The sequence below is a fragment of the Narcine bancroftii genome, chromosome 7, assembly GCF_036971445.1.
Source record: "Narcine bancroftii isolate sNarBan1 chromosome 7, sNarBan1.hap1, whole genome shotgun sequence".
Classification (NCBI taxonomy): domain Eukaryota; kingdom Metazoa; phylum Chordata; class Chondrichthyes; order Torpediniformes; family Narcinidae; genus Narcine; species Narcine bancroftii.
Genome location: NC_091475.1, coordinates 20,754,583 through 20,766,258, shown reverse-complemented (window position 1 = coordinate 20,766,258; position 11,676 = coordinate 20,754,583).

Sequence of the window (11,676 nt, the reverse complement as noted above, 5' to 3'; positions counted from 1 at the left end):
AAATCAAATCAGCCATTGAATGGAGGAGGCCCAACAGGCAGGATGGTCTAATCCTGCTCCTATTTATGTGCAACAAGTTCCTAAATCTAAGGGCTAAAAAAGCCATGATCTATTTTCCTTCATGGAGTCACTTGTTCTCCCAAGTAGGGTCATGAAATGATTTATGTCGAGACTGAGGGGAGGATGTACCTTGCTTTAGGATCTCATGGGGAAGACTCCACCTCTGACTCTGGAGCTTTCCTCTGTCCACCATACACTGGTTTGGAAACTTAAGTGTCCATCACTGCCACCGCACCCATTGAAGACATCGGCATGAGGCGCTGCCTCAAGAAGGCAGCCTGTATTATAAAGGACATCCATTACCCTAGTCACACTCCCTTCTTGTGACACAGAAGCCTGAAATCCAGCACTACTTTATGTTCAAGAATACATTGTGTCTAATAGCTATTAGGGTCTTGAACTTTCCTGTAGTACCTTAACACTACTCCAATATTTCCAAAGATCTTTCTGCATTATTATTAACATCAGACTTTTTGCAGTAACTGCAACTATGAACTTTCCACCTGTGGAAGAATGATAGTGTAGCTAGCTGCTACAAGCTGTGGCTCTGCAGAGCCTATAGCACAGGAGAGGTTATAGCTGCATGCAGGTTAGCTCAGAAAGAACACGCTGTTCCCAGAAAAAATGACATAACCCAGTAGAGTGTAGTTAACACTGAGCTTTATTGGGCTCGCCACCCTACTTTTATTCTCAAGCTGAGGGGCGTAGTCAAAACCCACTCAGCACTGATTGGTGTGTTTGTGATCTGTTTTCCCTGATAGGCCAGTTAAGGGCTTATGGTTGTGATCAATTTGAGGGCAGCGCTGTGGGCCTCATGCAGCCTGCTGGATCGTCGCGTTCATCCTTCGTTTTGTGAGGCCCCTTGGGGGAGCTGCGAAGGGCCGCCATGATAGAGTATTTGAAGACTTGAATGGGTGTTGGTACACGAGTGAGTCTCTGTGTGTGTATACTATTCACATAAATGCTGGAGGAACTCAGCAGGTCTCACAGCATCTTACTGACATTTCAGGCCTGAGCCAGTGCATCCTGAGGCAGCATCTCACATAGACATCTTTAATGACACCTCATTATAGGAAAGATGTGGAAGCTATGGAAAAGGTGCAGAGGAGATTTACCAGGATGTTGCCTGGTTTGGAAAATATGTCTTAAGAGGCAAGGTTAGCAGAGCGAGGGTTTTTCCCTTTGGAGCAAAGAAGGATGAGAGGTGACTCAGTAGTGGTCAACAGGATTCTTAGAGGCGTAGATAAGGTAGACAGTCAGCACCTTTATTTCAGGGCGGGAGTAGCAAACACCAGAAGGCATCTGTACAAAGTGAAGGGAGGAAGGTTGATAGGAGAAATCAGGGTAAGTTTTTTTTAATACAGAGTTGTGGGTGCCTGGAGTGCATTGCCAAAGGTGGTGGTGAAAGCTGGAACAGTAGGGACATTTAATCAGGCACATGGATGAAAGAAAACCACAAGGTTATGAGGTAGGGAGGATTTAGATATATATGGGTCAGCCCAACATTGTGGACTGTAAGGTCTGTACTGTGTCGCAATGTTCTATGTACACTATTCAACTAACTCTCTCCACTTTAATCCAGGTGCAGTTACATGTGCAATAAGTTCAGGAAAGCAGCACCACATCCTCATCACCCTCCCTTGCTTAAACCTGAAATGTTTGCAACGTTTAAACAATTCTCTTTAGAATTTGTGTTCCTGCCTCCCTTTCAGGCAATACATTCCAGATCACAAAACTTGTCGAATAAACAAAACTGTCTTTGCTTGGCCTTTGGTCGCCTTTGCTATCTCTGAGTGAAATCTCCTCAAAAAAATTTTTGAAGGTGGTTTTTGAACATATGCTCTTTCGTGGTGTAAACCACACAAGGTCTCATTTCTTTCATTTATCACATCCGGCAGTTAGTTTAATCCGAAGACACTTCAGGAAAAAAAAACTAGCCATTTGACACAAATAAATTCCACTTTTATCGATGGGAAAAACAATCTTTAAAGAGGACTTATTTCGTGAGAGTGTTTCAGAAAAAAAAACAAAGGTGAAAAAGAGTGCAAAATAAAGAAAAAGAGGAAGGTCAAAGAGAGAGAGAGGGACAGACAGACAGAGACAGTCAGAGATAGATAAATAGAGAGAGGGAGAAAAAGAGAGAGACTGTGTGTGTGTGTGTGTGTGTGTGTGTGTGTGTGTGTGTGTGTGTGTGTGTGTGTGTGTGTGTGTGTGTGTGTGTGTGTATATGTGAGAGAGACAGACAGACAGACAGAGACAGAGGCAGACACAGACTCAGACATAGAGAGAAAGGGAGTCTAACAGTATGCAAACAGGCCCTTTGGTCCAACTTGTTCAACCAGAGAGAGAAAAAACAACAGAGAAAAAGAAAGATTTGGAGACACAAGAGACTGCAGATCCTGGAATCTGCAGCAAAATAAAATACTTGAGGAACTCAACAGGTCAGCCCACATCTGAAGAGGGAAAGAAATGGTCAATGTTGAAAGTCAGGACAGAAGGACTTGAGGAAAGGGGAGGGGTTGCCAGGTGATAGGTGAACTACGGAGGGGTGAAGGACGATGGACAGAAGGAGACAGGTGGGAGGGAGGAAGAGAGGGCTTTGGGGGTCAGTGGCAAGTGGGTGAACCAGGAAAATAGAAGCTGATGGAGCCAGGAGTGGGGAGGGAAGGGCACAGATGCTGACGAGCAGGAACTTGAAGGCTCTGTGGTGGGATTGGTTAAATAAGGGAGTTGAGAATGGGAACCATGTAAGGGATTGATGATGGATGGATAGACGGAACAGAAGGGGGAGGAGATCTGGTGGATGAATTGGATGGAATCAGTAGTGGAAGGGAGATGAAGGTGGGGTGATGGGGGCCGGAGAGGGGGAATGGAAAGAGAACAAAAATGGGAGGACAAGAGATGGATCGAAAGGAGAGCAAGGGGGAAAGGTGACATGAAATTGGTGTTGATGGTAAATGGTGACTGTAGGTGCTTGATATCGTTGATTAAATTTCAATTTAGACATAACCGGCCCTTATGGCCCATGAGCCCATGTTGCCCAATCACACCGAATTGGGAGGAAACTGGAGCCCCCAGAGGAAACCCATGCAGGCACAGAGAGAGCATACTGACTCCTTCCAGACAGTGTCGGATTCATATCCAGTCACTGACACTGTAACAGAGTTGCATTAACCAGTACACTATGTAGAGCTCGTCGAAAGAACCAAAGACTTGTTGATCCAAACCAAGGCTTTTATTAGCAAAAGACAGGAGCTCTTCACAGGTGGCCGACCAGTCTGGAATGATCCGACCTGGCTAGGGACACAACACTTTAAGGCCCAGACAATAGGTGTGGCTTAGCTCTCAGCCAATCGCTGTCTTTGGCTTGGCTTCGCGGACGAAGATTTATTGAGGGGGTAAATGTCCACGTCAGCTGCAGGCTCGTTTGTGGCTGACAAGTTCGATGTGGGACAGGCAGACACGGTTGCAGCGGTTGCAGGGGAAAATTGGTTGGTTGGGGTTGGGTGTTGGGTTTTTCTTCCTTTGCCTTTTGTCAGTGAGGTGGGCTCTGCGGTCTTCTTCAAAGGAGGTTGCTGCCCGCCAAACTGTGAGGCGCCAAGATGCATGGTTTGAGGCGATATCAGCCCACTGGCAGTGGTCAATGTGGCAGGCACCAAGAGATTTCTTTCAGCAATCCTTGTACCTTTTCTTTGGTGCACCTCTGTCACGGTGGCCAGTGGAGAGCTCGCCATATAACACGATCTTGGGAAGGCGATGGTCCTCCATTCTGGAGATGTGACCCACCCAGCGCAGCTGGATCTTCAGCAGCGTGGACTTGATGATGTCGACCTCTGCCATCTCGAGTACTTCTTTTTTTCGAAATTTATTTATAGTATCTCCATACATTCAATTCAAATTGACTTAGTATAATATTACATAATAAATACTAAATAATTTTCAAATTTTCACCCCCCCCCCCCCCACCTCCCCAACCCCTTAGGAAACCACCTTGTGGTGGTTAATTCCCAAAAACCCAAATGGGTGTGGTATAAACCACAAGTGGCATATGACTTTCGGGAGCAGAAGTACCACTCCCTCCCCCCACCCCAGCCAGACAAAATACACATATAAACCGAAAAATCATCATTTCTTATATCCATAAAACCCCGGTCCATCAATTTAACCAATCTTATTCATAAACTCTTTTTTTTGAAAATCCAAACTTGATATTAAATTTTGCACCCTTTCCACCCTCCCAACACTGAGTTAAACATTGTTTACAATCAATAAAAGATTTTTTTAAATTTTTTTTTCAAGTCTTCCTGAATTTCATCCACTGAATTAAAACACCTCTGAACATCCCAGTTCAACACCGAATCTTCCATTCTTCTCAGTCTCAAGTTGAATTTGTAGCTTACTTTCAAAAAAAGTTTTTTTCAAATCTTTTAAAATTTTCTTGAACATAATTCCTTCGGTCTTGATCTTCTAAAGCATCAATGTTATTCATAAGTTCTTTCTTCTGTGTTTCCCAATTTAATACCAAATTTTCCACTTTGTCAATCTTCTCAATGTTAAGTTGAAATTATTGTTTATTTTCAAGAAAAATGTTTTCAAAATTTTTAACTCTTCTTGGACATTGCTCCTTCGACTTTAATTTTATAAATCATCAATCTTGTTCATAGTTTCTTTCTACTGAATTTCCAAATTTAATAATAAAGTTTCCGTTTTTTCCAATTTTCTCAATATTAAACTGATCTTGTTGTTTAGTTTAAAAAAAACTTTTCAAAACTATTAAAATCTGTTTGCAATGTATGCATACTCACAGATAATAAATTCACTCTTCCAATATTCCATCCAAAAAAAAATCACTGATAAACCTTATTGCAGGTCAAGGAGTTCCATATATATGTTTATCTTCAGAAAATATTTCAAATATTTCAAATCAACATTCGTCGCCATCTTTCAAAAAGGAGTCCGAAATCAACTTTAATAAGTTCTATTCTTGAGAAAATTACAGCACCAACTCCGGCTCTGTCTGGGCAAATAGGTCAAATTTCTTCCAAAGTCAAAGAATGTAATTTTGTTCTGTATTTATAGATAATAAATTCATCCTTCCAATATTCCATCCAAAAAAAATCACTAATAAACTTTAATGTTATCTGGATTTTTAAAACTCACGGGCAACCAATGCCAATTACTGCAATTTATCTTCATAAAACATTTCAAATCAATATTCATCACCATCTTTCAGAGAGGTGTCCAAGACCAGCTTATCCGACAGTCCAATTAATGAGCTCCGTTCTTAAGAAAATTCCAGCTTTGACTCCGTGGTTCTTTCTGGGCAAGTAGGCCGAGTTTCTTCCAAAGTCAGAGAGTGTAGTTTTGTTCTGTATTTGAACTCTATTTTCCTTAATCTTTGTTGCCATTTTAAACATCTTTCAGAGGGGTGTCCAAGGCCAGCTTATCCGACAGTCCAATTAACGAGCTCCGTTCTTAAGAAAATTCCAGCCTTGACTCCGTGGTTTTGTCTGGGCAAGTAGGCCGAGTTTCTTCCAAAGTCGGAGAGTGTAGTTTTGTTCTGTATTTGAACTCTATTTTCCTTAATCTTTGTTGCCATTTTAAACTAAAAACAATTGATAAACAAAACAAAGGCTTTTAACAAAAAATAAATATTCTTAAAACGGGTATTTATATAACTGCCTGGGGGAGACCGGGAATGCACGTCCGCTCCCTACGCCATCTTGCCACGCCCCCCCCATCTCGAGTACTTCGACGTTAGGGATGAAAGCGCTCCAATGAATGTTGAGGATGAAGCGGAGACAACGCTGGTGGAAGCGTTCTAGGAGCCGAAGGTGATGCCGGTAGAGGACCCATGATTCGGAGCCGAACAGGAGTGTGGGTATGACAACGGCTCTGTATACGCTTATCTTTGTGAGGTTTTTCAGTTGGTTGTTTTTCCAGACTCTTTTGTGTAGTCTTCCAAAGGCGCTATTTGCCTTGGCGAGTCTGTTGTCTATCTCGTTGTCGATCCTTGCATCTGATGAAATGGTGCAGCCGAGATAGGTAAACTGGCTGACCGTTTTGAGTTTTGTGTGCCCGATGGAGATGTGGGGGGGCTGGTAGTCATGGTGGGGAGCTGGCTGATGGAGGACCTCCGTTTTCTTCAGGCTGACTTCCAGGCCAAACATTTTGTCAGTTTCCGCAAAACAGGACGTCAAGCGCTGAAGAGCTGGCTCTGAATGGGCAACTAAAGCGGCATCATCTGCAAAGAGTAGTTCACGGACAAGAGTTGGGGAAGGTTGGGTTGGGGGGTTTGCTGGGCCTACCGCGTCCTGAGCTAGGTCCCGCACCGAAACAGTGTCCTCCCGCTCGTCTGGGAACTCAATGTAGGCGTAATGTGGGTTCGCGTGGAATAGAGTCACTCGGTCGACCAAGGGGTTGTTCTTTGAGTGCCGGACGTGGCGTCGCAAAAGGATGGGGCCAGGGACAGTGAGCCATGCCGTTCCTGATTCGGATTTCCTTGGGAAAAGGAACATCCTTTCGTGGGGGGTGGCATTTGTTGCAGTACATAGGAGGGAGCGGATGGAGTGTAAGGCACTAGTGAGAACCTCCTGCCAGTGAGAGGTGGGGAGACCTTTAGACTGGAGAGCCAGTGTAACCGCTCTCCATATGGTGGCATTCTCCCTCTCGACCTGGCCATTACCGCGTGGGTTATAGCTCGTGGTCCTCTTTGAAGCAATACCACACTCCAGAAGGTACTGTCGCAGCTCTGCGCTCATGAATGAGGGCCCCCTATCACTGTGGATGGAATTGGGGTACCCAAAGATGGCGAAAATACTGTGAAGGGCCTGTATCACTGAGGTGGCAGTGGTGTCTGGGCAGGCCATCGTGCTTGTGAGCAAGTAACACAAGATTCTATCTAAACATCTTTCATTAATGGCTAAAAACATCCAGTGAATAGCAGTGATGAAACAACAATTCATCAAAAGCTATGTTACGTAATACACATGGTTCCCAAAGGTGTGGTAATAAATATTACCATGTAGATCCATGTAAAAATTATATCCTTGCGGACCATTCAGAACCTATCTTTACCAACACTTACTCTATAGCAGTGGTTCTCAACCTTTTTTTTCTCTCATACCACCTTAAGTAATCCCTTAGTAACCACAGAGCACCTATAACATAGGATGCCAAAGGTGCTTTGTGGTTAGTAAGGGATTACTTAAGATGGTATGTGAGTGCAAAGTAAAAGGTTGAGCATTGCTGGTCTATAGCATTCTGTGCCTGAGTGATTCAAATTCTATCAAGTCAAGTGTATTGTCATCTGATTGTACAAGTACAACCCAAGAAAACAGTGTTCTCCAGTCCTCGGTGCCAAACATGCAGACACACAACCAGACATCACACACACACAGACAAATAATATATATGCAGAACAAGTATTTCATCTCTGCAAATAAATAAATATTGCTTTGTACAAATGAGAGTCTCGAATTGTTAGTGTGAGAGCACCCACCTCTACCTCCAACTTTGGTAAGGGGTTCCAGATGCCAGCTGTCCTCTGTATGAAAGCTTCTTTCTCAGATCCTCTCTGACCCTTCTATTTCCCTACAACTGCTGCAGGTAGACCACTGAAAGTATCCCATCATGATGAATGACTGAGAGGTATGAAAAAACTGCAAGAACCTGCAGCAAGTTGTGAAAGCGGAAAAGGCCATCATACAAACCACACGCCCTCCCCTTTCCATTGACTCCATCTCTACTTCCTTCTGCCTCAGGAAAGATATTCCACCCAGACAAGGCCACTGGCAACCATCATGTCAACCTTCTACAGGAGATCTATCGAGAGTGTCCTGGCGGTTGCATCTCATTGTGGTACGGTTGCTGCAGAGAAATTGGACGGAGTTCAATCCACAGGAATATAAGAGTGGGAGAGGATCACTGGAGGGTCCCTCCCCCTATCGACGTGATGCACCGGGATCGTGGTCTGAGCGGGCACAGAAAATCGCCCTGCACACAGCATCTTTTAACTGCTCCCATCAGTTAAGCAATGCAGGAGTATCAGAGCCAGCACCACCGGACTGAGGATCAGCTTCTTTCCACGGGCAGTGAGAACGCTGAACGACCAAAGGACTGCTCACAGTCACCATCTGAGACTCTCATATTCACCAAACATTATTTATTTATTTATGTGAGACATATTTATCCTTCGTATGTATTGTTTGATAATGTATCTTAATCTTTGCTACATAAAATACACTGTTTTACCTGCTGAATTTCTTCAGCATTGTGTTTTTACTTCTTCCCACAGGCAGTGAGAATGCTGAAAGACCAACGGAACTGCTCACACTAACCATCCGAATCTCTCATATTTCTAAAGCAATATTTATTTGTATAGATGAATACTTGCCCTGTATAAGTATTGTTTGCCTGTATGTGTGTTACATCTGCATGTTTTGCACCGAGGACTGGAGAACACTGTTTCGTCGGGTTGTACTTATGGATCGGATGAACCCACTTGAACACATCTTCTTCAACCTCCACCCAAGGGGAAGAAGATTCACTAATGCAAAACCACGTTCCACTAAATTTAAGGACAGTTGATTTCCCCTTGTTTTCACTCTTGAACAAACCTCACACCAGTTGATCTATTCTACATGATGTCTCTCTACCATATTTTTTACCTCTTTATTTTCTGCATTATTTTTGTTGGTTGCTTGAATTGCAGATAATAGGGTTTTATTGTAGATGTGACAATAAATTTATATTTGAAACTTACTCCTTCCTTTAAACTTACGCCCTCGGTTTTATCTCTGCTATGGGGAATTGTTTGCTGCTCCCCACCACATCTATTCTGTTCAATAAGCTTCCAGCTCCAGCAGAACAAGCCCAGCTCCAGTTGTCCTATGCTGCTCAAGCCCCTATCCCCTGGAGCCCTTGAGAGACTCCATTCTGCATTCTGTTGCAAGCCTCAGCACCCACCTGACACACATGTGGCAATGTGTGACATCAAACTCCAACTGAGATCAGTGTGGTGTTTATCAGTGCAAGCTGAAGAAAGTCAACCACAGTAAGGCTGAGTGTGAACCAGTGTGGTTTACAGGCACATTGTAATTGAAATGAGTCAAATGGGGCTGAGACTGGGAAGACCAAATTTCAATGTTTGCTGACTTGCTCCTCCTGGTGGGTATTTGGGAAGGTATGGTGCTAGAAACTTCTCGCTCAAGTTTAAATTGGAAGATAATTTGAAAATACAACAATGGTATATAGAAATGAATAAATGTATTCCATTAGAAAAAATAACATATAGTTTAAGAAATAATATTGAAATATTCGAACAAGTATGGGAGCCTTACATTAAATACAATAGCGAAAACCTACCGGGGACAAACATTACCTAAGTTGATGGAAGGAGAAGGAAAGAAAAGAAAGGACTCTGTAGAATTTCTGGTGTATCTTTGTTGAATGACAACATTGTCTGACTGAATTAATGCAACCTAGATTGTATACCTAAAATGGATGAGGGGGGGGGGGGGGTGGGGGGTGGCTTGGGAGGAGGGGGGGGAGAGAAAAAGTCACTGTAAATGTGTGAAAAAGAAAAAGTGTATATCATGGCTATTGTGATTTATGGTGTGAAAAATAAAAAATTTAAAAAAAAAATTAATGTCATGTGTCTTGAGGTACTGTGAGAAAGTTTGTCTTGTAAGCAGTAAAGTCACTCATGGTAGAGCAGTAAAAGCACAGGGTGCAGACTTACCGAGTGGGAACAGTTAGAACAGCGTAAATTCAACATCATTTTACCAGTGTGATGTTTGTTCACATGTCTGATAAATGCAGGAAAGAAACTGACCTTATAACTTGCCTACAGATTTTTGTGATTTACTTATAACTTGATGGAATCTGGCACAAATGTTAATCAGAATGAAGGGACATTAAAAGACTTTTAGTCAGGCACATGGATGCAAGAAAAATAGAGAGCTATGAGTGTGAGGTAGGGAATATTTAGCTCTAAGATTCTCTTACTGTCATGTAAATAGTACAGAATGTAATATTTTATGAAATTGGTGTACAGGTGTACAGCACCTTGTAGCCTGAATACGCCTGGGATTGTCTGATCTCGGAAGCTAAGCAGGCTCAGGGTTGGTCATTACTTGGAGGGGAGAACTCCCCCCCAGGAACACCAGGTGCCTTAGGTTTCTGTGTAGGGCACTGGACTCTGTCTGCCTTATGGTAGATAAAAGCTAAAGAGTTTCTTGTATGTTACATTCTAAAGGGAACAATTACAACTTTCGGCCCAGACCAACTACTGACGTCTCTGTACAGGCTGTAAATGGACTGTTAGAGGAGCCAACCGTGGTTTATTTTAAAATCTCGTGACTGAGGGATCAGGCCCAAGATGTTGGTACCTTGCAAACGCTGGGGAAGTGGAGGACTGACGCAGGGAACCAGAAAATAGGGAGAGCATCCCCCCCCCCCATCCCATTCAAGAAAGAGAAGCAGAGGAGACGACCTTGCAATGAAGATGACACTGGGATGGTGACCAAAGCGGCAGACCAGTGATGGTCTCTGAGGCTGAAGAACATACAGGCGACAGGCTGTTCGTGCCTCAAGGCAAGGAATCCATGCAGTTTGTGGGCTGTTGGCCACTTTTAGTCAAGGGACTCACTCCAGGCTGAGGACTGCTGGAGACTAGCTCGAGGCTGGCTAAAGGGTACCAGGCATCGGAATCGGGATGTGAGAGTGTGCTGAAGGCTTTCTGATTGTGTCGGAGGTTTGGATCTGGATCTTGGGTTTGGACTAAATTCTGTGTGGTTGCAGAGGCTGTGGGAGTACTGGAGGCAAATCCACGGACACTCAGTGTCTCTGGGGGAGGGGGGGACTTTCTTTTGCTTCTCTTTCTCTGATGGGAAGAGGTGCTGGGCAATTTCTGCAGATGGAGAATCTTTGCCTTAAGGTAGATTAAAGCAAATTTTGTGTAATATTACATCTGTTTCATTACATGATCACATGACCTCCCCAGTAGCCAACCATTTCAATTCTGAGTCACCCTCCCACACTCACATGTCTATCAATGGCCTTATGTACCATCCCACCCCGACCACCTGCAGATTGGAAGAACAACACCTTATTTTCTGTCTGGGCACTCTCCAGCCAGATGGCATAAACATCGACTTCTCTGCTTTCTGCTAACTTGGTCATCTTTTCTTTCTCATTCCCTTTCCATTTTTTCCTATTCTCCACCCCCACTTCCACTTCTCCCTCCACCCATTTGGGTGGCCAGACAGTCCGGTTTTGAGCTCTCTGTCCTCCGTCCAGCACCACGTCAATCCAAATGTTAAGTTGTCCTCCATTTGGGGATGTAGGTTCTTGTATATCCCTGTTCAATGCGGTGACCATGACCATGTTTCTTCTCCTGCGCAAGCACGAGTGCCCGCTGGCGCACGTACGAGTTGCATCCATTTAGTCAGACATTTGGATCTGGTCTCACAGACCATAATTCTGTGATTGTTTCTCTGTATTTACTAAATGGAAATGTGGAACTCATTGAATGGATTATCACATCACAAGTGTCCTGCTGTGTTGTAAAACTGGCTGGAAAGTCTGCTCACTTGTCCAGAGAGCTTCTTTACA